General features: G+C 38.4%; 1 long non-coding RNA gene across 7 annotated transcripts in view; it reads left to right on the top strand.

Annotated features, from left to right (window-relative positions):
* The window catches only part of LOC309570052, a 156,482-nt gene extending 136,586 nt beyond the window's left edge, over positions 1-19,896 (top strand). For all 7 annotated transcript variants that reach the window (XR_014226232.1, XR_014226233.1, XR_014226234.1 and 4 more), the window contains 3 exons: positions 16,692-16,903; positions 17,812-18,009; positions 18,135-19,896. This is a non-coding gene — a long non-coding RNA (uncharacterized lncRNA). The remainder of the gene's footprint in view (positions 1-16,691; positions 16,904-17,811; positions 18,010-18,134) is intronic.
* The last annotated feature ends 4,952 nt before the right edge of the window (positions 19,897-24,848 follow it).

Below are 24,848 nucleotides of genomic sequence, written 5' to 3'. Positions count from 1 at the left end.
ACAGAATGCTTTCAGTTTGTTTGGACTTGAAGAGCATTGTAAAATATAAAGCAAGGAAACTTAGCAACCCCAGAGCTGCAAGTAAAAGATTACAACGTCTATCACTGTCTGCAAAGTTTTCATGTTTGATCACATTGTGATTTTATTGCAGAAAAGACAGGCTATACTATCAAACTAAACAGAGCTGCCACTAAATTATTAATTTTAATGACTGCTCAGTATTTGTACTTCATAAAACCTGAAGGAGGGTATGATCTCAAAAGATCAACTATAATACCCCATTTTCTGTCATTCAATCCCAAACCTCAGTCCCAAGTGCAAAATAACTAAATTTAGCTGACCACTAACTTTTGTTAATGACATTTTTGATCTAACTGCCAGGAACTGTGTTCTCTTCTTGCCAGATAAGATAAGCACAGCCTATGAAATACCTTAAGGTAAAACTGTTAATGGAGCAAACTGTGCTCACTGTGCCAACTCTTGCACACCAACCTACCATCAGCCAGCCAAAACTAACTACAGGCTCCCGACAAAGAAGTAAATGCATACATTTTAAATGCACAGTTAAATGTAAAGCTGAGGATATAGACCAACTAGGTACAGTTATGGCGTGACAATGACATTTTAGAAATATTTTTTAGTAGATTATTTTTAGAAAGCTGCAATTATTACAATGCATCAATGCATTGTTAACAATACTGGTCTTAGTAATACTTTAAAACATGGAAAAATTGTCATAACTAATGACACTGGATTTTGTAGCTGTTTAATTAAGAAAGAAAATGATGTCAACGGCCTTTCTGGCGTTTGCATGGTAAGAAGGAGAAAATAATGAAAAAGCATCTGCAGTAGAAATCAAAATATCATGAAGAGGTCTGGTTTACATTTATGATTTAAAGATTACTCTGTGTCACATTAAACTATCTAACAAGATTTTATCTTAGGTGGTGTAGATATTAGGATTATTCAGAAACCATCTGCTAATTGGGGAATAATACAGGAAGGTATCAGCCTCCTCTTGCGTGTTTTGCATTGCACTTTTCCATTTTCTGCCCTCAGCACATCAGAGTATCTGCACACTCAGAGGATTGGCAGCTGCACTAGCCTTTGACATTTGTCTTCAGAATGTGTTAATTCACCATTCTAAGGTCTAACATCCATATCTACCTATCTGTATCTGTACCTAATCTGTTTTTCTTAGCTTTCCTTATCTACCATACTCAGTTTTACAGATAAGGTGATGCAATAGGGTGATATCAGGGTGATGTGTACAAGGCAGACCTTAGGAGTGAGGAAAAGGGGAAAAGAAGGCCCACCTCGAGGATGTGTACACAAATACCCACAACCAAAGAAAGGCAGGAGGAACTAGAGCTCTGCTTGTGGTCACCAAACTGCATCATTTTGGTGCATTTGGGGTTATTGTGGTGGGACAGCTCACATGGCTGAAAGGTTGTTAGGGAGGGATACACAATATTCAGAACAAAGAGAATTGTGTTACAGACTGTCTCCTTAGGATGAGGGAGTAGATGAAGCCTTGTTGAAACAACTCAGGAAGTCTTTGTACCGTGACCCTAGTTCTTTTGGAGAACTTTCTTTTCTCTGATATCTGCTGGAAGGGCAACAACGTACATGGTCAGGTACTATACCAAAGAGGAACGACATATAGCTGTATCTGCTATTCACTTGACAAGACAGGACTAGTTGGTTTGTAATAATCAGTGATACCCTTGGTTATAGGCACCATGAAATAGGAGCTCAAGATCCTGAAGGAGGAGAGCAGATTGAAGGTTATTCTGGAAAATGGTAGATGGGAAACCATGAGAGAGGAAAGAAACTCAGAATGAGTTTGCAGATCCTTAATGACAGTATCCTTCAAGTACCGGAATGGTCCATCCCCATACACAGAAGAACAAGGAGATGTAGCAGGACACCAGCTTGTCCAAGCAGAAAACTCATGAAAGAGCTACAGTGCAAAAAGGAGAAACAACTCAAATGGAAACTAGTAATCTTTGCCACTACATTCATAATAAAAGGCTGAACAAGGAAAATGTTCATAAGATGGGTAAAAAAAGGGTTAATTATTCAGGGTTTGAAGGAAGTGGACCAAGCTGCCTGTAAGCTGATGATGAGTACATCGGGTCTGCCAGACCTGACCTGTTTAGCATCTTCACCAAGGCCTTGCCAGAGGAGATGGAGTGCATGGTCACTGAGTTTGCAGATGACACCAGACTGAGTGGACCAGTCAGTGAAATCTAGGGCAGAGCTGTTACCCAGAGAGACCTAGGCAAATGGAGGAATGGGCCAACAGGAACCTTCTGAAACTTGGAAAGTACAAATTCTAAGTCCTGCATCTGGAAACAGATGAACTCCTGCAGCAGTACAGGCTGTTGACTGACCTGCTGAGGAGCATCTCTGCAGGAGGGGAATTGAGGGACTGGGTGGACATGAGCTGGTAGTGTGCTCTGGCAGCAAAGGAGACAAATAACTTTCTGGGCTGAATCACCAGGAAAACAGAGAGTTAGATCAAGGAAAGGGAAAGAAGTCCTTCACTTGGCATTGAGAGCCTTCATCTAAAAACTAAATACAGTATGGAAAAGATGCAATCTCTGTCCTTGGAGGTTTTGAATGCCTGTCTGAGTAAAGCACCAAATAGCCTGAACTGATCTTAAAGCTGAGCCTTCTTTGAGTAGAAGCTTGGACTAGAGATCTCCTGAGGTCCCTTGCAGCTTAATTATCCTCTAGTTCTATGATTAAGAGGGACAGAAAGACAAGAGTTGGAAAGACAAAGGAATGGGTTCAGATCAGAAGAAATATGCCCTCATTTCATGATTCTGTCTCCTAACCTCTGCATCCTAAAAGAAAAAGTGCAGAAGATTTTCCCCAGCTAGGTGAGAACACGAGACAATATCCTTGCAAAACAGCTGCCAATCTGAAACACTTCAGTATTGGAGAGGTCCCAGGAGCACAGGGGAGTTCTGCCACAATCCCCACACTAGCAGAAGGGAAAGGGGTAGAAGTACAAGATTTTCACCCAAGGAAAGTGTGAACAGTCATTTGGAAAGTATTTCTTCCTCAGACATTTGCATATTAACACCTTGATGATACTAAATGTGTCTTTCCTATAAAGAAAATTAGAAAGATTAAAAAATGCAATTTATTTTTAACATACTGATTTATTTTGATCTTAAGGCTAGCTCTGGGATTATACTGTCTAACACTTTTCTCTTAATTTGTCTCTTTCAATTTTGCTGAATAACTAACATGAACCCAGAGGCATCTGGCATAATTCTACCAAATATAGCCTCCTGATGGGGTGAGAGAAAGAGATGCAGCATGTTATTATATCTCAGACATTCAGGAGACAAATTTTCAGATTTATTTAGCCCTCGAAACTTAACAGTGAGAGGAATGAGTAAGTGGCATCTCAAATTTTTGCAGAGGTAAATTTTGCCTAAGATCAGCAGCTCTGCTGTTACCTCAGTCATATATCAGAGGATACACTACTCCTTGTTTGAAAATGTATTTTCTAGAGCCAAGGTTCAAGGGCAGAAAATGAAATAGAAAATGAGTATGAGAAGGTAATGCTTGGCCAGCCATGTGATGTTATGAACAATATAGCTGCTTGTAAGTCTGCTGGGTATTTATAGCAATTTCCCTGGTGGGAAGGGCTATTGATAAATGCTACTATTAAAACCTTACGATAACAGTAATAATATCTTTCATTTTTAATAGTGTCTTTGATCCTAAAGGGACAGCTCGTTTACTACCTGTTTTCCAATTAAAAAGGGCATTCATGTTTTATGGCCTTCATCCTATTCATCCTGGTTACTGGCTTTTTAAGGAGAGTGAATTAACCTGTAGCTCTGGAAAACCTAAAACTACTTTCCATTTCTATATTCCCTCTTCAATGCAGGGCCTCTGAAGGCTCTCCACACAGAGTGCTGTAGGCTGACTCTGTTTATCTCCTGTCATTGATATGATATGACATAGTATTATGTCTCCTAATGTTTGCATTATATTAGATCTTTTTATGTTAAGATCTCCAGACAAGTAATCATATTCTATTGTACTCTATGCTGTGTAGAGGTTTATCAGAAAAGGCAGTCCACAGCCCAGAGAGTCTGCAATCTAAACCAGACAGGCCAAAGTGAAACAGACATTTGATCCAGTGAGGGCCTCAAACATGGGAGTAAACTGTAAACAATTTAACAAATTTATTTGGGAAGACTCTGGAAGAACAGGGAACAAACAATATCTGGGCTTAATTCTGCTTTCATACAGAATTAATTTGGAAAAGTTCAGTTCTGTACTTGGGTCATAAAAAACAGAAAGTAAAGCATTGGGCTAGACTCCTCAAATGTCAGGATCATCTGAAGTTTATAAATGCTTAGCTTTAGAGAAGATTTTTCTAGATTATAGCAATCAATTTAGTAAAATAACTTTGGTAATCCAAAGATTTTTGCCCTGAGCTGAATCTTTTCTCTAGATAGTAGTTTCTTTCCAGGCTGAACTCTATCTAGAAAATACAATATTTTTGTGGGAATAGCCCTTCAAATTAAGTGGTACTTTTTACCTTTTTGAAATTGTTCAGTAAGATTTTTGACAAGTATAAGCAAGGATTTGCATAGCTGTCTGCAGACCATGTTGCATGTCAAGCTTTGTTGCATCCCTCACCCAGAGGAGAAAGTCCTTGTGGAAATGTCTCAGCTTCCCTTCTGTAGCACCAAGGAGATGTGGTAGGTTACAGAGGGAGGGAAACAGGGACACCCCTTTATACTTCACTGCACTCCAAGAAAAGCCCCAAATATTTTTCTTATGACCCTCAAAGCCTGAAAAAAGGCAAAAAAGTTTCTACCATAGGCTAGGATCAGATCCCTATATTGATTAAATGTCCAGCAGCTTGCCTGCTTACCCAAATATTGCCCACAATACATCAGCTTCTGCTTAGAAATCAATTAGACAAACTTGGACTTCCTTCATCATTCTGGTTTTTGACTGGAAGAGGAATACGAAAAAGGAAGAGACTTAAGCTGAAACAAACAGCTGTTTTAATCATGTTATATATAACAGCTGTTATAATCATGTAAATGTATATAATTTCAAATTTTAATGCATTTCTGATACTGTATTTCAACATAGCTAGTACTATTAATTTAAAACTCTTTCCAGTGGTGCATGTCAAGGTGAGACACCTCTGAGTTGTGTTCAGAAAAAAGAAGGTTTATGTTGGCAACTTTTTTCTGTTATCTTGGCCTTTCAGGTACCAAGTTATACCTTCTCAAATATTCATGAGAAATATGTGCATGTCTACATGTATATATTGACACTGTAGTGGACTTTCTTTTAATACTTGCTCCATCCAAATGAAAACAATCTTAAGCCTCAAGAATTCTTTAATTCTTTGAAAGTGGAGGGATTTATAAATCCACAGTTGGAACAAGAATTGCAAACCTTAAAAGACAGATTATGTTTCCAAAACATGAGGACAAGTATGACCTTCATGTAAAACTATGTGTTTTAGCCTATTGGTAAAAGTGGTACATGAGGGGATTATTTATGTTTAGGTGTGTAAATAAATAGTAAGCCTTTGGACACCCTTATATTTCCAGTAGAGCCTGCCAGCAGTCTTTTATTTCTGTTATGCTTTCAGGATGTTAAGACCACAGGAACATAGCTAAATTAGATGCTGAAAATGCAAAAGTATCTGTAACACCTCTCAACTTCACATCTAAGAGGTCTGAATAATTTGAACATGTACTCTACTTTAATATAATGATAGTTCCATGACACTCTGGTAAGCTCTTCCAGACCAAACCACTGCTCTATGTAAAGGAAGCAGAACTGGGTCCTTGGTATTTTATCTATCTGATCATGAGACAACTTTAAGCCTGTACTCATCATGACAAAAGATTGGAAAAAATTCTAAGGAAATTGACTGCATTTGTACAAATACTTTTCTTTGTTTTATTTGGCTGCAGAAGGAGTAGAACTGTGTCAGTTGTACAGTGATACACTTGGTAGATATTGTAGAGGTAAAATATTTCTGAAATAATTGAAGGTGAGATGTAAAGAAAATAATCAGAAAGTCATGTTCTTTAAACATTTTATTTATCCAAAGCCCTTCACATTCTGAAGTGTTGTTCCCATGCTTCAAAAATGGAATAACAACAAAAAGTCTCAGGTTATTGAGTCCTCTGAAATAACTATAACCAATCATAGGCCATCATTATTTTGGTTTCTTCTGTGATTAATATTCTTTTTTTCATGGACTAAATTAACCTAGTCTGATATATATATATTATCTTTGTGTTTTGCCTGGAAGCTCCCTGCATGGTTGAAAGAGCTGTTCTTTTGGCAAGAGCTTCAGCCCTGTACTATATCCAGCACAGTACTCTCCAGTAGTTCAAGTTTAGGCAGAGTGCCATAAAAATTCCACCTTTATCTTCTCTGAAGTTATATGTGATAACATACAAGCACTCAGATGTTTTAGTATCCATCCTTTTGCATAATACTCCACTAATTCATCCAGCAATTAGTAGTTCTGTGCTTTCTTCAAACAAGGAATTCTTGAACCCATATCTTTCACGTTAATGAACTGCTCAGGCCATGAGGTATTCTGGTTAACTTGTTCTCCACCCTTTCTCTTGAAGTTCCTCCAAAAACTCTTCCTTCATGGGCCAGAATGAGTATAGCCAAGAAGAAATCTGACTCTAGCTTCAGGTTCAGACATTTGGTTAGAAAGGGAAGAGAACCAGAGATGCCAGACACTCCTCCCTAATATGTATGCATATTAAATAATTGTTAAAAGAGCCTTGAGAGCAGAGTAAGGAAACATAATGTCTGTTATTATTAAACAACCACCTGAGAAGAAGGCGAAATACGTACTGTCTTCTTCTGCTTGTAGTAGCCCTGAGAAACAGAGATTCAATGAACCTCCATCTGTGTTTTCTCAAGTCTATGGGTAAAATCATTGCAGCATTCATTGCTGTCCTCTTTTTCTTTTAACTAGCACTTGGTTCCTGTTTGAGGGCTTTTGAACATGTTCCACGCACCTCATTGCCAAGCAGATCATCACTGCGTAGCTATTGCATATTTCTAAGGCAGTTCTCTTGGGCTTTTTATTAAGGAAATGCAAGAACACTCGTGTTTTATTCTGCCAACACCAAATATGATGGAATGCCAAAGGTTAAAATGAGAGGCAGGAGAAACAATTGTGTAAGAATTTTATAGTTATCAGAATGCTCTCAGGTATTCACTGGGATAGAAGTGCTGCATACTGTTCAAATAAGAAATTAAATATAATCTTTACGCTGAAAGAAAGACATCCTAAACAAACAAGAAAGATTAAAAATTAATTATGAAATCAAGGTACAGGAGATGACCAGCCTCAGATAAAAAACCCAAAACAACGAAATAGAGTGAGCAAGACACTCCTATGCTTCTGGCACCCAGCTCAGTGCCCAGCATGACATGCATATCATATTTCTGCACCTGGATATGTCTTCTGTTTGAGATATTTAAATTCCTGAAAGCTCTGCTTAGAAAAAGTCTACTCTTTCATGCAGTTAGGCAATCTGTTAATGTTGTGCCTTGGGAACAGTGCTTCATAGCTCTCCTGGTCCCATTGATGTGCCTTTTCCAATGAAAAACACAAGCAATATTTAACCTAAAAAGAAATTTGAGAGTTTAAACATAAAAATTAATGAAAATTTCTGTTAATGGGAAAATTTTGAGTGGCTGGTGGCAAACAAAATAGCTGGTGGTTTTAATTTCTAAACATCTTTAGATCTTTCGAATGGACTTTCACAGGGCTTATATACATTTATTTAGAATATAGACTATATACATACATACATGCATATATAGATATGTGTATATATTATATGGATGTGTATTTGCACATTGACACATTCTGTGCTTTATAACTGAACAATATTCCCACTGAATAACCTAGAATTTGTCTCTGTTTGAGAATAACACCCTGTATGGAAGAAGTTAAATCCTGTCTGAAGTGCAGAATATCTTCTTGGACCTCCTTCAGCTTTACTGTATAAGCAATCAATAATTCAAGACTGAGAAAATAGAAACAAAGAAGAGGAAGCTCATCAAACATGGCTTTTCTTGAGAAACACAGAGGAAAAATCTCCCTAATGTATTCCTAACATTGAAAGATGATGGAAATTATTGACCTTTCAGCAGTCAGGATTGTGGTTAGACTATATTGTATATGATATGATCTCTTAGTGGGACATCTTTTTAAGTGTCAGCTGCTCAAAGGAAAGGTTAATGTTTGCTGTCATGTACAAAAGAGCTCTGCAAAATTTCATCCAACTGGAAACTCTTGTCAGTTGGAAGTTTAATTAGATTAATTGGGCTTAATTATGTGTAGTACTTAATAACATTTAAGCAGAGGCTAACTAATGTACTTTATATACCATATTCTCAAAATTATTCTCAGCCTAAAGTATTCTGTGCTATATGTATATTTGAGTATGCTCAGTTTCCATAGAATATATTAATATTACTACAGTTTCTGTAGAATATATTAGTATTACTACATTATGCCAAAACTGTCTTCTCTGGCATGTGAAATATGATGTGTCAACAGTTTATTTCAGGTTTTGGACCAAAATGAATAGTTGCTTTAGCAGTTGTTACATCACAGCTCATTTGACATACTCTGATTCAGAACAATAATGGATGAGGTTTTAAGCAATTTTGTCACCTGTGTAGCAAGAGCCAGGGTGGACATATTCCTGAAAACTTGAAAACTAGAGTCTTCCTGCTGACACATGGTTTGGAACTGAATTCTGGAATGACAGAAGATTTTCTGTACTAGTCTCAAACCGCGCTGAGAAAAAAAATCAGACATAAAGAAAGATTCAAAGGCATTTAAGGCATATAATTAACTTTTCTAAGCTGTTCATTACAGCTGTGTGAAAATACAGTTCTTCTCAATTCCACAGTACATGTATGAGCTCTTCCTAGAAGATTGCTACATGATAGATGCATGACTTTGAAGCGACTGAATGCAAACAAATTTATTGCAACCTTTTGACGTGTTCTTTGTTTTGCTCTGCACCATTGACTGGTGTCAGTTTTCTCTCTAGACCTGAGGCTTAGGTAGAACTTACTGGAAAAAATACCGCATTTTGCCAGAAAATATTTCGGGACCAGAATCTTCACTGACATAAATAAACTAAGTAGCTGCTTGTCCTAGGTTACAATGTAAGATGTCACCAAAAGTATGTATTCTGCTATCATCTTCACAAGCTGTTAAAGCAGGTGGGGCACCGTGACTCATCCCTGATAACTCCCTCTGGAGCTATCTCTGCTAATGGGCTGTCAAGCACCCACCAAATGACTCACAGAATTACATCAGACCATTGTGAGATGCTCCGCCCAGGGGGAGGAGCCAAGCATTCCCACCTGGATATAATCTGGGGTTTGGAACAGCACAAGCAGTCTTATTGTCTTTCCAGAGGACAAGAGCTGGATCTTCAGGTGAAGACCAGACATTTTTACAGGATCACTGCTTCAACAGAACCACGTCATCTGGACTGCTAACCACCACCCTGACTAACAGGGTGTCAGGTTGTATCCTGAGTCTGTCAGTGTTCTTTTACTATTGCATTTATTTTTAATTTTCTTATTAAATTATAATTCTGACTTGTGATCTCCTACTGGTTTGTTTTTAAACTAGTACACTCCTTTATCAAACTAGAGAGAGATCTGGATCATAAGATAAAATACAAGCTGTACTCCTGTCAGAAGCTTTTGCACTTTTTGTCTTCACTTTTCTCATGGATCTTAAATCTAAGTTTTATTAGTAAAAACCTGGCATTAACAACTTTAAATTTACACAGGCAACTATTCACAAAAGAAGCTCTGCTGCCTGTGTGGGGACAGACAATGCTTGACAGAGCTTTCTGTCAAGAGGCTAGTGAGGGAGATGAGGCTCTAACACTTAAGGCCATCAAGGAGTTGCAGGACAAAACATGACTTTGCAGCTTTCACACAGTTGAGGGGTATTAGTTCAGTCCAAGCAGACTGTCAGAAACTTACATCATGAACTATTTTTATTTCTATAATATATTCAATTGACTAAGTTAAAGTGAGAAGGCTTTCTCAAATTTCCATTTAAAATTAAATTAAAATTTACTTGTTTTCTGGAAACTTCCAGGATAATATAACTAAAATGCAGCAGAATAGAGTGCAAGAAGTGAAAGTATCAAGCTCTCATGAGTAGATGAAAACCCTTGTTTTCCACCCTTTCAAGCTCTTGTTTGGTTGATTCATTCCTGTTCATTGAAAAAATTTCTTACAATGTGACCATGAAGCAGATCAATGTATTCAGGTCACAGGAAATAACAGAAAGAAAAAGATTGAATGTGATTTCCTGACTGAAAGAGCTAATTCTCTACCACCCCTTTCCAGATACCTTGCCTTCAGCCCATCCTAATTCAATTAGGAACAGTATTAGGAATGTCTCAAGTTACTGCAATTGCTGTAGCAGAAGGGGAGGAAGATGATAAAAAAAGCACATACCCCTGACCTGTGTGGGACCAATCCAAAATAACTCAATTACATGTTATAAAAATAACTGTTACCTATACTACACTGTAGTGGTGATAGCTATGTGGGAATAGATGCCACCCTTTATAAAGTGCCTTTGACCTATTCACCTGGACCCAGAGCAGTAACCCATCTGGCCTGGAACAATTTCTAACACTCCTAATCTGTCAACAGTTTCAAACAGCTGCCATTTCCAAAATAAAGCCAGCCTTTCAGACAAATGTCATCTCCTTTCCCTCAAGATGTAGCATTATTCTTCTCTTTGCTCCTTCTCTCATAAATCTCACTGATGTGATGGGGAATCAGTAACTGGTCCTTGAAAAGGTGCCTGAAGAAGTGGCAGATCCAGTAGCTGATAAACCGTCTTAACCCAAAATGATAAAAGATTATTCACACTCATGATCTAGGACTTTTGATTCTAAAGAAATATGGGCTTCATTTCTGCCTGAAAAAAGTAGAGTGAAACATTATACTAAAAAGGGCCAAAAGGGTACATAAAATCCACTTCTGACTTTTTTTACTGGATATTTTTGTTTTCACGTGTATGAAAATTCTGTGGGATGAAATTCTATCTTTATTATAACACTGCAGTCAGTGGAAATTAAATTAAATTTATATGTGAGGAGAAGTGATGACAGGGGACTGTTTGAGTGAGGAAGGGACAAGACACTCCATTCATCCCATTTGCTCTAAATTTCCATAATTTTATTACAGCCAGCAGTCTTTGGGAGTCACCTGTTGGTAAACCAAGACCATCCATAGGTATGGTGTTGTCTTGGGGTGATTTTATGATAATACTGTATTTCTCTATCGTCTGCTTTATGCCCAGAAATGGGTCCCACAGCTTTAAGCTGGGTCCAGGAGAGGGGGGAGAGAAGCCAGCTGAATCCTTGAGTGCTGTTTGTGTTCAAGGGCGCACACTCACTCTTCCATGTCCTCACCGCTGCAGAGCCAAGGGAGCACCTTCCTGCTTTTAGCCAGCCTGTTAGCTGAGGCAAGAAATGTTTCCATATCGGCATACCCAAATCCTCAGGTAACTTCTTCCTCTTCTTCTGGAACTGTCCGGCCTAGCTGTGATCCGAGAACCAGATCACTGAACCCCGTGGACCGGCAGGGAGGCTGCAGGGACATGGCATCCTGGCCTCAGACCTCGGGAGGGGCCGAGCCAGCTGCAGAGAGAACTCTAAATCCACAAGCTTTCTCCACAGTGAGGAGGTTTATTATCTGACATTACTCTTATTTTCCCTGTGCCCTGTGCTGGCACTCTTCTTGTTAAATAAATAGTTTTTTTCACTTTCCTCCAAGAAATTCTTATTCGTATTGGTGGGGGAGGGAGTGCTGAAACCTGTTGAGGAGATGTCCCTTCCAGGGTGTTTCCCCCTAAACTTGTCTCAAACCAAGGCAGGTGTAAAAGGCGGTTGTGTGAAGGTGGACTTCCCTCACAGGACAGATTTGTATGTATGAAACACTGTTTCCATCTGGTTGAGTTCCTCCAGCACATTTGCCTTGAAGTGGGAGAGAGCTCTTGCAGCTTTTAGAATGTTATAATTAGCTTTAGTACAGCTCTCTGCTGTCACTGCCAAACCGTTTTTCTGTGTGGAACTAGCAAGTTCAAATCCTTCTGCTTCATGGTCCCTGTGCAGCTCAGATGTGTGTCATGATGTCCGCAACAATGGTGCACACCTTATATTTTTTATATCTGCCTATAACACTGTCTCAGTTTGAGACAAATTAGGAGGAAACATCTGAAATGAATGTGTCCTCTAATAGAAGGCAGGTTTCAGCAGCCCCTCCCCCACATGTTCAAAAAGAAATTTCTTGGAGGAAAGTGAAAAAAAGGTGTTTCTTTAACAAGCAGGGTGCACGCCGGCACAAAACGAATAATGTTAGATAATAAACCTTCTTGTTGTGGAGAAAAACCTGGTAGATTTAGAGTCCTTTCTGTAGGTGTGGCTCTGCTCTCTCCGGAGATGGGAGATGGGATGCATCATGGGCCCTCCGGGCTGCGGTGTGGGGCCTCCCAGTGATGGTGTTCTGGACCGGAGCAAAGCTGAACAGTTCCAGGAGAAGAAGAAGCCACAGTCCCAGGAAACTCCTTGCTTCAGCTAACGAACAAGAAGCTAGCTAAAAAAGCAAGAGACTGCAACTCTCTTCCCTGCTGCAGAGCCGAGAGCTGAGAGCGAGCGAGTTATCTGTGTTTTTGAACACAGCTGCCGAAGGAAATCCACCGCCTTCCACCCCCCTTGGATCTGGCTTAAAGGTACAGCCCGACGATAGGGAATATGGTATCATACAGCCACCCCAGGACAAACACGCACTAACAGAGCATGAATATAAGTACATTCAACAGAGGTGTTTAAAGTCTTACAGAGACTCCAGAGCAAAAATAAAAGCTGGATGCTTTCTAAGCAGATTATCAGGCATTTTCACCTTGAGGTGAACTTGTTACCCAGATGCAGAGAGACAAAGCAGGACTACGAAGAAAAGTGTTTTAGGTATGGTAAAAAGTATTGAAATTCTTTTCCCCGCATTCCTGAAAAATATTGTGCCAGCAGCTAAGGGATGGCTGCAAGTGTGGTGTTCCTTGGGTATATTTAATGTATTTATTAGTGAGGGATAGGGTTGGGTTAGGTTTAAGGTTAGGATTAGGGTTAGGGTTTTTGTTAGGGTTAGGTTAAGGGTTAGGGCTTTTGTTTTAGTTAGGGTTTGTCTTAGGGTTAGCCTTAGGGTTGGGTTTAGGTTTAGGATTAGTGGTAGGGTTAGTCTTAAGGTTTTTTTTTTAGATTGTGGTAAGGTTTAGGTTAAAAGTTTGGGTTAGGTTTAATATTAGTGTTGGGATTTAGTGTTATGATTAGGTTAGGATTTGAGGTAAGGTTTAGGTTTATGCTTAGGTTTAGTTTCGCATTTCTTTTGGTTTGGTACGGGGTAGGGTTAGTTTTATGGCAGGATTAGGTTTTATGGTTAGGGTAAGTTTTTTGGTCAGTGTCGGTGTTAAATTTAGGGTTAGGCTCATTGTTAGTGTTGGGCTATGGTTACGGTTAGAATTATGGTTAGGATTAGGATTAGGGTTAGGTTTAGGTTTAAGGTTGGGTTTAAGTTTAGGATTAGGTTTAGTGTTGGGTTAGAATTAAGGTTAGGGTTTGGTTTAGGATTTGAGTTGGGGTTAGTTTTGAGTTGCTGTTAAGGTTAGGGATAGTTATTAGATTTGGGTTTATTGTTAGATTTTGGGTTTGGGTTACGTTTAGGGTTATGGTTAAGGTTAGGTTTAGGGTTTACCTTCCAATTAGTGTTTAAGTTAGCGTTGGGTTAGGATTAAGGTTAGGGTTTCAGTTAGTGTTAGGTTTGGCTTCTGGTTCGGGTTTGGGTTTCTGTCAGGATTAGAGTTGGGTTTAAAAGTAGGGTTGGTTTTAGGATTAAGATTAGAGTGAGATTTAGGATTAGCTTTTAGATTTATGGTTTGGTATAGGTTTAATTTTAGGGGTTAGTGTTAGAATTTCGATTAGGTTTTTTTTAGGGTCAGAGTTATAGTTTTGCTTGGTTTAGGATTAGGATTATGGATTAATGTTAGGTGTGTCCTAAATTTTAACATTTGGGTTAGGGTAAGGGTTAGGTTTAGGTGTTAGTGTTAGGTTTAGTTTGGCGTTTAGTGTTATTGTTTATTGTGGTGTTAGTATGTGGTTTGGTTTTGGGTTAGGGTTAATATTTGTTTAGGGTTAGGGTTCAGATTTTGGTTCAGTTTAGGGCTCGTTTTGGGCCAGGGTTAAGTTCTAGTTCAGTTATATAGTGTGTTTTTTTAATTAAGTTTCCTTTAATGGAAATAAAAAATGTTTCCCAGGAAAAATCTTTTGTCTAAAAGACAAATTGGTGACATCACTTGACTTGAAGTCCTCATGTAACTTGTTTTTTTATTAGAGCTATTTAGAAAACCCACTCCATACCATCCAGATAATTTGGAAGTATTTAGTTTATCCCATTGTTTTCATCTATCTGTGGATAAAAAAACCTAGTTGTGTTTTATCATTTCTCTGAGCACTATTGAATGGAGTTTTTCCACTACAAATCCTATTTTACTATATTAAAAAGAAGAATTCATTATCAGTCAGGTAAGTGAAGGTACTTTTGTCCTGAGATGTTCCAGTTTCATAAAGGTTTTCTTTATGCTTAGTGCTTTGGCAACTGGATAATCTGCTACTGAGTCAGAAATACATTAATTTATATAGAGGAGTGAAACCAGAAATAATGAAAATTTGTTACTGATTCTTTATACAACTGCTATGACAAAATAAAATGTTTTGATAGAATCCTTTGGTACTCTATCAGCTGTAGGAGAAATAGGCATATTCCTTCTGTCTATAGTATCCCAGGGCTTTAAAAATACGGAAGCTAATATTGTTGCTTATATGATGTGATAAAGTGGGTAGGAGTTGTTTTTTTTCAAGCAGCTGCAGTGAAACTGCATGAACAGTGATGGTTCAAAATTTGAAAAGAGATTTATGTCCAAAGGTTCAGTGAAACATACAGATATGTGACTGCATTTTGAGAATTCAACAGCACCCAAGAATACTCCTGATACTTTATTTTGCTTTTAATTACAGAGCTGACACTATGGGGGTTCCTAATGAACTGGCCACTGGAATTTCTAATGTGTGATATTCCTCCATTCCCCCCAGAAAGGAAGGGTAAAAAATGAGTAAACTCTGAGGTATGGCAGCAGTAGCCCAAATGGTCTGCAAGAGGGATTAGGGTCAAAATGGAAATGGCTTTACCTTGGGAGCTTCTTAGGTGACAAGAATAAAGAGCTGAAAAAGCCAGTAATGTGACACAATTTTTACACCTGTCTAAAAATATAAGCATAGTCACTGCGGATTCATGGTGAAAACTTCATAATACCACAAAACCAAGACCGCCTACCTGGCCACCCATTTTAACCTCTGGATAGGACTGATGTATGATTGATAGACACTAACTATGGAAATATTTCACAAGGGGCAGAAAAGTAAGGTTTTCCATGGGGCTTATTGTTTTCTCAAAGTATATTGGCTCCATAAATAGTTTTGGCTAAAGTAAATGCAGAGGATGCTCTGCGGCTATTCATCCCTGTGCTGTAACCTGGGAGGCTGCTGGCTGGGCTCACAGTCTTCCCATGTATGCCACACACAATAAAACCTCAAGGTGCACAGCACCTCAGGTACACAGTCCTCATGAGAGAAAAGGCTTCTGAGGGGAAAGGGGCTCATTGAGCTCCCCGCTCACACCTCAGCCTCTGCAGGTGAGATCGTACCTTGGAACGCAGTTTGGACAAAGACAGTTTGGGTTTTGGTGGTGCTGCACTGTGGGCAGGTTAAGAGGATATCAGCATCTTGAACAAACCCACATTTGCAGTCAGGCATTATCTGGAAGATTTTGACATGGGGCCCCTTTTACTTGAAGCATGGATGGGATTATGAAGAGGACATGTTAATGTTTGCTATCCCCAACACAACTGCCCTGTTTGACACCACACAAAGTGGTGATACTGTAAAAATTCTTTGGGGTCTTGATGGAAAATAGATCCTTGTTTTAATTCTGTTCTATGATTAGTTCCTGTTTCATAGTTTTTTTTTTAGCATCCTCAGGGGACAGCCACCCACAATTCTGTGCAGTTTATAAACCAGAGTTTATTTTCTGTTAGCACAGCAGTACCTCAGTGCCGTGTGAGAACTCAAGGCTTTATGCATTAGTGGTGCAAACAGAAAGCCTATTTAGAATTTACCATGGCTCACATTGTCTAATCTTTTTTTCCTAGCATTAGATCTACTGAAACATCTGTAAGTCTGCCCTGCTAAATAAAAGCGCCTGACTTTTAGAAGAGAATGAAAGCAGCTCTTGTAGATTCTGTGTTTGCAACATGTCATATGGTACAGCTTGGTCAGGATATTTTTGAAGTTAAATAGTGTTTAGAGAAGTTCCAAAACAAAAATCAATCCAAGAAAAAAATTCCAAATAGAAGATTTCTGGTTTGCAAAATGTTGAAATGTTGTCAGCCCTGCTTCTTTTTGAGTAAGGCTGATCTATAGAAAAAATGGCTTTGTCTGTGTAGCTCTAACAAAGGGGATCGATTTATTTTTCTTTTTCAGATGAAATAATTACATTTGTACAGCCATGGAGGTATGGTGCTTGTTTCAAGAACAATCAGTCCAGATTGGGAAGAATAAATGCTTGTGTGACAAGGGCTCACACCCCAATCCCCTTGTCCATGGAGGAAAATTCCCTGCGCACTGGATTACACACTGAAATAACTCTACTTCCAAGAAGACTACTTGAACATGTAACCACAGCCTTGTTCCAGGTGTGCCACATGTCAGCACAGGCTTTAGAAGGCCAAAAATCTTCAGATAGAGTATTTTGATCCTTCTGCTGCTCAAGTACAGCACCAAGCTAAACTAAAAGCAAACATCCTAGTTTAGCATGTTTCAGTCTGCTCGGGAATGCAATGTTCCCTGAGAGCAGATGTATAGTTTTCTTTTTCTGTCTTTTTCTCATAATTTTACTTCTTTATTGTTAACTGGAATGTTACATGGTTTAGTTTTTTAAGCAACAGGCTCCCAAACAGACTTCTGATTAACCTTTTGTGTAAGTATAGGACACACTATTTGTGTCCAAATTCCCCAGTCAGACCACAGCTCATACAGACTTCTTGTATCTCCTCTAGTGGGGATCTTGGGAGTTTCCATTTGTCTGTGGAAGGGTTATTTATCATGCATGTGACTCTGGTTCCACTTCACCTGAGTCTCATGACAGTGTTTTTAGGCTGTAATGATCAAGATCTCAATTTTCCTTAAAATGGGAAAACAAATTTCTGGATTCTGTGATTGCAGAAAAAAATCAGAAGTGTGGAATGCTCTCCTAAAATGCAGATTCCAGAAGTCAAATAAAATACTTTCCTCCTTCTTATGTTTCAGGTCCTTACCTTTTTAAGTGAGTTTCTTCCTTTGGTATTGTTTTTTTCTGCAGAGAAGGTGGAGGCATGGGAATTAACTCACACTTTTACTAATCTATTTTTTGTTCTTTGGGGCTGACATTGAGCTTTTGCCCACCTTCTGACTGTAAGGATTATGCTGCTCTCATTATAATTGCATTGGCAACTAGTTCTCCAAACAGCAGCAGCTACCAACTCCTTCCCAAAAGCTATTTATGATCAGTATGCCATGATCTATCTGAACCAAAGACAGATCTAAGGGAACTCTTTCCTTGTAGTGCTTACGGCAGTCCCAAAGAAAAGGCTGGGATAAGACCCTAAAAGGAGACACAGCCTGACTGACAGTCTGGGTAGCATTCGGGGGACCAGAGGAATTTGTACTGCATGTGTCAAACCAACTATTTGCCACTCAATATTCTGAGAGGGGTGCAGAAGGCTTCCCTTTTCCCCCTTATGAGTGGTCCTGCAGCCTGAAGGTAAGGGTTCAATGCTGAACAACCAAGACATTTCTTATTTAATAGTTAGTTCCTTGCCGGTATAATTTTAGATGTGAGTAATTGTTTTTTCCCCCTCTTTTTTTTTTTTTTCTTTCTTGCATCAGTGGAAACAAAATATCAGAAGTATGGGAATATTGGAGCAAGTGGAAAGAGTGAAAACAACTGTTTTCCTGGAATATAATATTGTGCCATGGGGGTCAGAAACAGATGAAGCTAAACAATGACAGAAGAGACTGCCTTTAAATATTGTTTTCTTGTTCCATTTAGAGCCATAAAATATTCAAAGCTACTAATTTTACTGTAAAAGTAATTATTTTTCTTCTGGGCAACTAGATTAAGATTTAAGCTACTGTTGAATGACTGTTTTATTTTTATTCTTTCTATTTATTTTTTAAATTTTTGTGCTGTCAGTATATTCAGTGCCCATTTTTAGTATGGTTTGTGTTGCTCAAGAGTGATTGCAACAGACTTTGTGTTTTGTACACCCAAGAAACGACTGCTTGTAGCTATCAGGAGCAATGTGAAGGACTGAGAAGGGAACTTACTGGTCTGTATTTAACCATACTATTTTGAAAAAGATGTTTCAAGAAAGAGTCATTTACACAGTTTACCAAGAACAAGAAATTTTACCATTAAAAATCCTTCAAGTAAAACAAGTCATCTTCAGAGAACCCACTGGGAATTTTCATTTACTTTCACCCAAGAAAAATTACTTTAAAGTTATTTAAAATGCCAGATTCTTGAATTTCAAGTTTGAGATATTTCTTTAGCAAAAGGCTTTTGGGTTTTTTTTAAACAACGTTCTTTTTAAGACAGATTTGTGTACTGAAGAGAAGAATTCCTTAACAGTATCACAAAGAAGTTATATTTTTTGAATGGAGGAAAAAGGCATGAATATGTCTGAAATGCAGATCCACTAGTTTAGTTTTGTATCAAGTGTTAGCTTTAAGAATTACTTCTGATTAATTGCAAGGACTAGTAAAATAAGTAGGCCCTCTCACATGTTTCAAATTAAATATATGATCAGGTGTTCTGCTGGGTCTGACAGGCTCTTCAGTAGATACAGAAACACATTTTTAAAATGCTTTTTCCCCCCGAGAATAAATGTAAAATGTAGTGAACTGAAGCATTTCACAAATCCATTTATGTTTTATCTTATTGTTATTACATAACTCCTGAATATTAACTAGATAGATGGTTTGGTGGTTTTTTTTGTTTGTTTGTTTTTTTTGTTTGTTTTTTTTTGTTTGTTTGTTGTTTTTTCTTTTTTGTTTGTTTTTTTGGTTTTTTTTTTTTTGAGTGAGGAGGATGGAGGAAACAGTTTTTCATTTAGAAATCTTCATTTGTAATTCTCACACAAAAATGCAGTACTTGAAGATTTAGCACTTTGGACCACAGGAACTTTTTTGTCTAACTTTGTTAGACATGAAATGAAATTTTCCAGACTATTTGATTCCTACAATTGTTTAGGCAACCTAAAATGCTTTCATGCTTCAATTTTAAAGAGCAGTCAGGAAATTTGTTGTTTTCCTTTGTCCAACATTCCTCTGTATCTGGAAAGTCTGCTTTTGAATATTAGGAACTTGATGCTGTTTAACAGTGTTAATAATTTAAACTCTTGGATCTTTTTCAGGCAGTTCAAACCTTGAGAAAGCAAGGCTTTTCACTTTTTCAAATCAACTTCAGTTGCTTGACCTTCTCCAACTTCAGTATGTCATTGAAATAAACATTACACAAAAGCATTACATTTTATGTGTGCTACCCCCTACCAATACTGTGAAGGAAGCAATAGGTGCTGCTCTGAACTGCAGAGTAGTAAACAAATTTAACACTAAAACTTTTTTCCCTCAAAACATGAGCCCATGAGCAACAATAAAGTATTTACATTATGCTTTCTGCAGACAATGTTTTTCTTTGCATGCTGTTTGCACCTGGCAAGTTACCCCAGTTGCCAGTAATGAAAGTCACAGTCATGCTATCACAGAGAAGGTGTTTTATTTTGGCTGAGAAGAGCAAGTTTCCAGCTGGACAAAAGCCTGTAGCCCTTTACATAGACTGGAAGATGTCACATAACAATGTAAAAAAAAAAAAAAAGCAAAAAAACCAAAAAGCCACCAAAACTTTGTCTTGGTACCCACAAATTTGTCAGCTGTAGTAGTCTATGGACTGTGACAAGAATACATGAGGTAACTTCCCCTCATATTGTTGAGATCTGAATAAGACATTACCCAGGATGATAATGATTCATGCAAAAATACCAAACCTCTGTGCTGTCACACAGCAGTGTCTTTGCTGATCATCCTTGTGTGTAACAAAAAAGGTACCACCAGACTATCTAAAGTGATACCCAGAGACCTTTACCTTCTCCACTATACAAATGAGCCACTCTAGAAATGCCTTTCCTTTCAACTTCTGCATTAGATGCACAGCTTTTATTTTATATGGGGCTTGGTACAACACACTGAAGCCTACAATAGTGCCTTATCATGTACTATATACTTATCTATATACTTAGTCTCCTGTGATTTGTGAGACCTCCTAAGCCCTTTCCATCTTTTCCACACTCTTTCTTTGTGCCATTTACTTTGTGTAAGCTACTAATCTTACATTTTTTACATTCACAAATCTGCCAATTCTCAGTCCCTTTCCTCTTTCCATGAACTTGGAGCTGCTGCTCCTTACTGGTCTCAGGAGAGCATCCTGCTCCCAGAAATTCTTTTTTTTTTTTTTTTTTCTTAAAAAAGGACCTAAAAATCAACAGGGAGTCTTTGAGAACTTCCCTTTCCTCTCTGCCCATGGTGGTGAGGCTGGGGCATACTTCCCCTCTACACTAAGGGGAACTGACTGGATACTTCTCCTTCCAGCCTTCTCCTTTTCCTGGTGCATTGGGTGCCTGCTCTAATGCCAGAAGATAGATGGTAGTAAGGTTAAACTGTAGTTAGCAGTGTGGCACAACTATTGTGATGTTATAATGTGGAGATTACAGCTAAGGTCCTTTTGTCTTCATTATCCTTCAGTGCCCACTTCAAAAAAAGAAGAAGAATGCCCTGTCTCCTACTGCCACACAGATCGAGTTATTTTCATCCACTCTCGTTTTGCTGAGAGTTCTTCCATGGCCTGTTCCTCAAAATGTGCTTTTTTTGTGACACTCATATCAAACCACAAAAAAACAGCTGAAAAGGGCCAGAAAGAGGGAACCTGCCCCGGCCCTGCCATGAGGCCCTGACAAAAGTCAGAAATGGGAGAGAGAGGAATGAGCGCTCCAATTGCCGACTCCAAAACCTCAGTTCACCTGCTTGTATAAGTGGGTTTTTCCATCTGTAGCCTACATGCAATCTAACTCAATAGCAGGTTCTTTGGTGCAGGAACCTCATTCACAGATGTGATTTGAAAACCAGTGATTCTGTAAAACCACTTGCTTGCTGAGGGAGACTTAAAACAAAGCCTGTGATTTTTATGGAAGCCTGAATATTAATCTTCTGGAAATCAGACTCTAAGAATCCATATTTTTATGGATCTTGTTTCCCTGTCACTTGGGCAAGCTTCTGGACAGGTTGTGGACTTCAGGTTCTTACAGGAGAAATTTTTAAAGCACAGTTGAAGCAAAGACTTTCTAGGAATGTCCTGGATATAAACAATTCCACTGGTAGTTTTCACAGCAAGGCTTCTGTCTTTTTCTATAAGAGTACTGCAAGAACTCCCTCACAAATCCTATCCTCAATTTCTTAACTATTTTTCACATTTTACAGAATGTCTCCAAACCATAAAAATTTCATAAATAACAACTTAAAAACTAGACAACATACAGGAGGCTAAAAGAAATTCTGGAAATTATGACATCACTTATGAATCTGATGCTAACCATGTGCAACAACAAATGAAGTTCTGAGAAGAAAACAAAGTGATGGCTGAGAGTCTAATAACAGATATAAACAAAAATGGTTGAACAGTAACAACCAACCAAAAACCCCCAACCCCTCTTGCCCCCCCAAGAAAGAGGAAGCAGAGCTAAAACAATCTCTATTCAAAATCCTGTTCCACAACAAGCCTCAGTGGAGCCTTTGGGACTGTGGTCCCCATATATCAGTCAGTGATGTGCTTCATGAAAAATTTAGATCTGAAGATTCATGGAGTTCCTGTTTTTAGCACACTGGCTTTTGTTCTTGCTTTTGTGCTTTTGCCCAGCACCTCAGCAGTTGGATCATCCCTTTGTGACTCGAAAAACCTGGATTTTTTCCTCCCTTTGTCCAACAGAATTCTGGCTTAAAAATCTCTCTCCAAAAGTTTCTGGAGGGTGCCTTGGGGAAATCTGGGATCAGAGGAGCCTCTGAATATTCCTGTGGAAACTGTTCCATTTTGAATGAAATAATTAAATACTTGCTAAGTTGTTGGCCTTGAGGTTAGAGAACTTGCCCGGAAGGGGAGAAATGAATATTTCAGACTGCTCTGATTCATAGTTCAGTATTTTATGTTAAACCAAGAAGGCAAAAGACCTCTAGCATTTTCCTTCCAAGTAAGCCTTACTTTAAAGTCCTATTCACACAATTCTTTGCTTGTTTTTTCATGTGCCACCCAAACTTGGGTGGGGGGTATGAAAGCAACATAACTCTGGGGAAACCTGGAATTTTGTGCTCAGCATTTCCTGTTGCCTGGCTTTGGTGCCTCTCTAGGCACTACGTCAGACTTTGCAAAGCTTATTCTTCTGTGCCCAACTCTCCCCACACAGCCTTGGCACCTAATTAGGGTCTAATGAATTGGGATATTTGTGAGTTCTTTCTGCGGATTTCATCTCTAATTATTTTGTTATTCTTTATCAAATTCCTCTTCAACTAAAAAGAAATCCTTCTGCTAATTGTAGTAGGATATGGAAAGCGTTTTGCTGTAGCAATGGATGCAATCTATGGACTGGAATCTGTGAGATACTTTCTGCAGGACCCTTAGCGGCATATAATTCTTTCCCCTGTCAATGTATGCCAGTCACCCTGTTTGAGGTGATTCAAATTCAGGAAGTAGAAAATGCATTTACATTTTTTCCTGGGGTTTCCTGACTACTGAAATAACCTCCATACTAACATCTTCAACAAGAATTTTTCCAGAGGCAAAGAATTTGGGTGGATTTCTATTAAAACTACAGTAGAATTTTTCTTCTTTCTTTCCCCCAAAGGCAGGGAACCATTTATACCCTCAATGGGCTCACAGTAAAAAGCCACTGAAGATTGTTTTCATGGGTTTTTTTTTATCCCCAAAGGTCTATAAAATGATGGATTAATCTCTGGTATTTCAAAGAAAGATATATATTACATTATATTGGAGTGGATGGCACTGCTAATTTTAATGCTGTTGTTTTAGATGCAGGTGTCATGCTATGCAAAATCATTCAGCACTAAATATCCTAAGTATCCAAAAAATACGTTGGCTGCAAGAAATCTCTACAACTCTCTTCCTTTAACAATTATTGTTGTGGACATGGCAAAAGGACCATAGGTGTTTGCAAAATGTTACATTTGTACCCATCTGACTCTGAAATGTCTCTGTTGAGTTATTTTAAATGTACTGCAAAAAACAAAGAGGATACGAGTATGAATTAACATGTTACTTCAGTTAGCATATCATGGGAATCTGATATCTGAAGAACCTTAAAATAATCTTTTTCATTCAGTACTGCCTAGTTTATAGAGCTGCTTCCAGGTTGAGCTGTTGCATTTAATTACAATGCAATAAGAAATAACGTGTCAGACAATAGTTTTAATTGTCTTTCCCTGAAGCTGGTCTTCCTTGCAGCTGCATAGAGCCAAACAGTTTGGGCAACTTGACTCTTGCCCTTGGATATCTGGAAAGTTTCTGCTTCCCAGGAGTTTCGGTTCCCCCTCAAAGAATGGTGATAAATTTCTCGGGTGAAAACAACAATTATTGTATCATCAGTGTGGTTCCCATGGGACATACATCTAGGGTGCCATGAAGCTGAAAATAAAGAACTTTGACTGAGAATGAAAGTGATGACTCACAGCATATTCTGTCCTGTTGCTTTTGTTACCCTGCTTACAAAACACTTTTCAAAATTTCCAAAAGTAAACTAAATGTTTAAGTGGTACTCATACTGTGAAAACCGATGAGCCCAATTACTTCCCATCTTGAGAACAGAGAAACAAAAATCCAAAGCAGCAGGTCTAAGGACTCTAATATTCAAACCCTCTTTTCACTTCTTTCTTGCTTCACCAGTGATTCTTCCAGTCCCTGCTGCCTGGCACTGGTTAACCCGTGCTTTGCAGAGCTGTGGTCTCAGAACTGTGCATTGCTAGCACTTAAAGGCTGGTTTCCAGAGAAAGGGCTTCATTTCACCTGGCAAAGAATGCAATAACAGCTAGAATTTTAAAAACTCTTCTGGCTCATGAATAACTTTGTGACTCTATTATGAGCTGCTAATTACATGGGAAATTTACAACGAAGAAAGAGGTGATAGATGAAGAGGATGGGTGCAAGAACTAGAAGAGGGTTACTCTGTATTTACTTCCCAACAAGTCAACTAAATCTTAATTATATCTATGTTCAGTGGCATTAAAAAATTATCCTTTCTCAATGGGAAAAGTTCACTATAGACACAAAACAAGAAAAACACAGTCTCTTATTAGGTTAAAGTAACTTTAAATTTCTAGCTGCTGCAGAAGAAATGGCACGGCAGGTTTGGAAGTGCATTGAACTAAACAGTCATAGAACAAAGCATTGTCCAAAAAAAGAAAAAAAACCTGCCAAAGCATGTGACAAGAATATTCAACCACATCACTTTTTTTTCATATCATGTGTAAGTGAACACAGAATCT

The sequence above is a fragment of the Coloeus monedula genome, assembly GCF_965178545.1.
Source record: "Coloeus monedula genome assembly, chromosome: 2".
Taxonomy (NCBI): domain Eukaryota; kingdom Metazoa; phylum Chordata; class Aves; order Passeriformes; family Corvidae; genus Coloeus; species Coloeus monedula.
The sequence above is the reverse complement of the archived record's forward strand: the minus strand, read 5'-3'. Positions and strand labels throughout refer to the sequence as shown.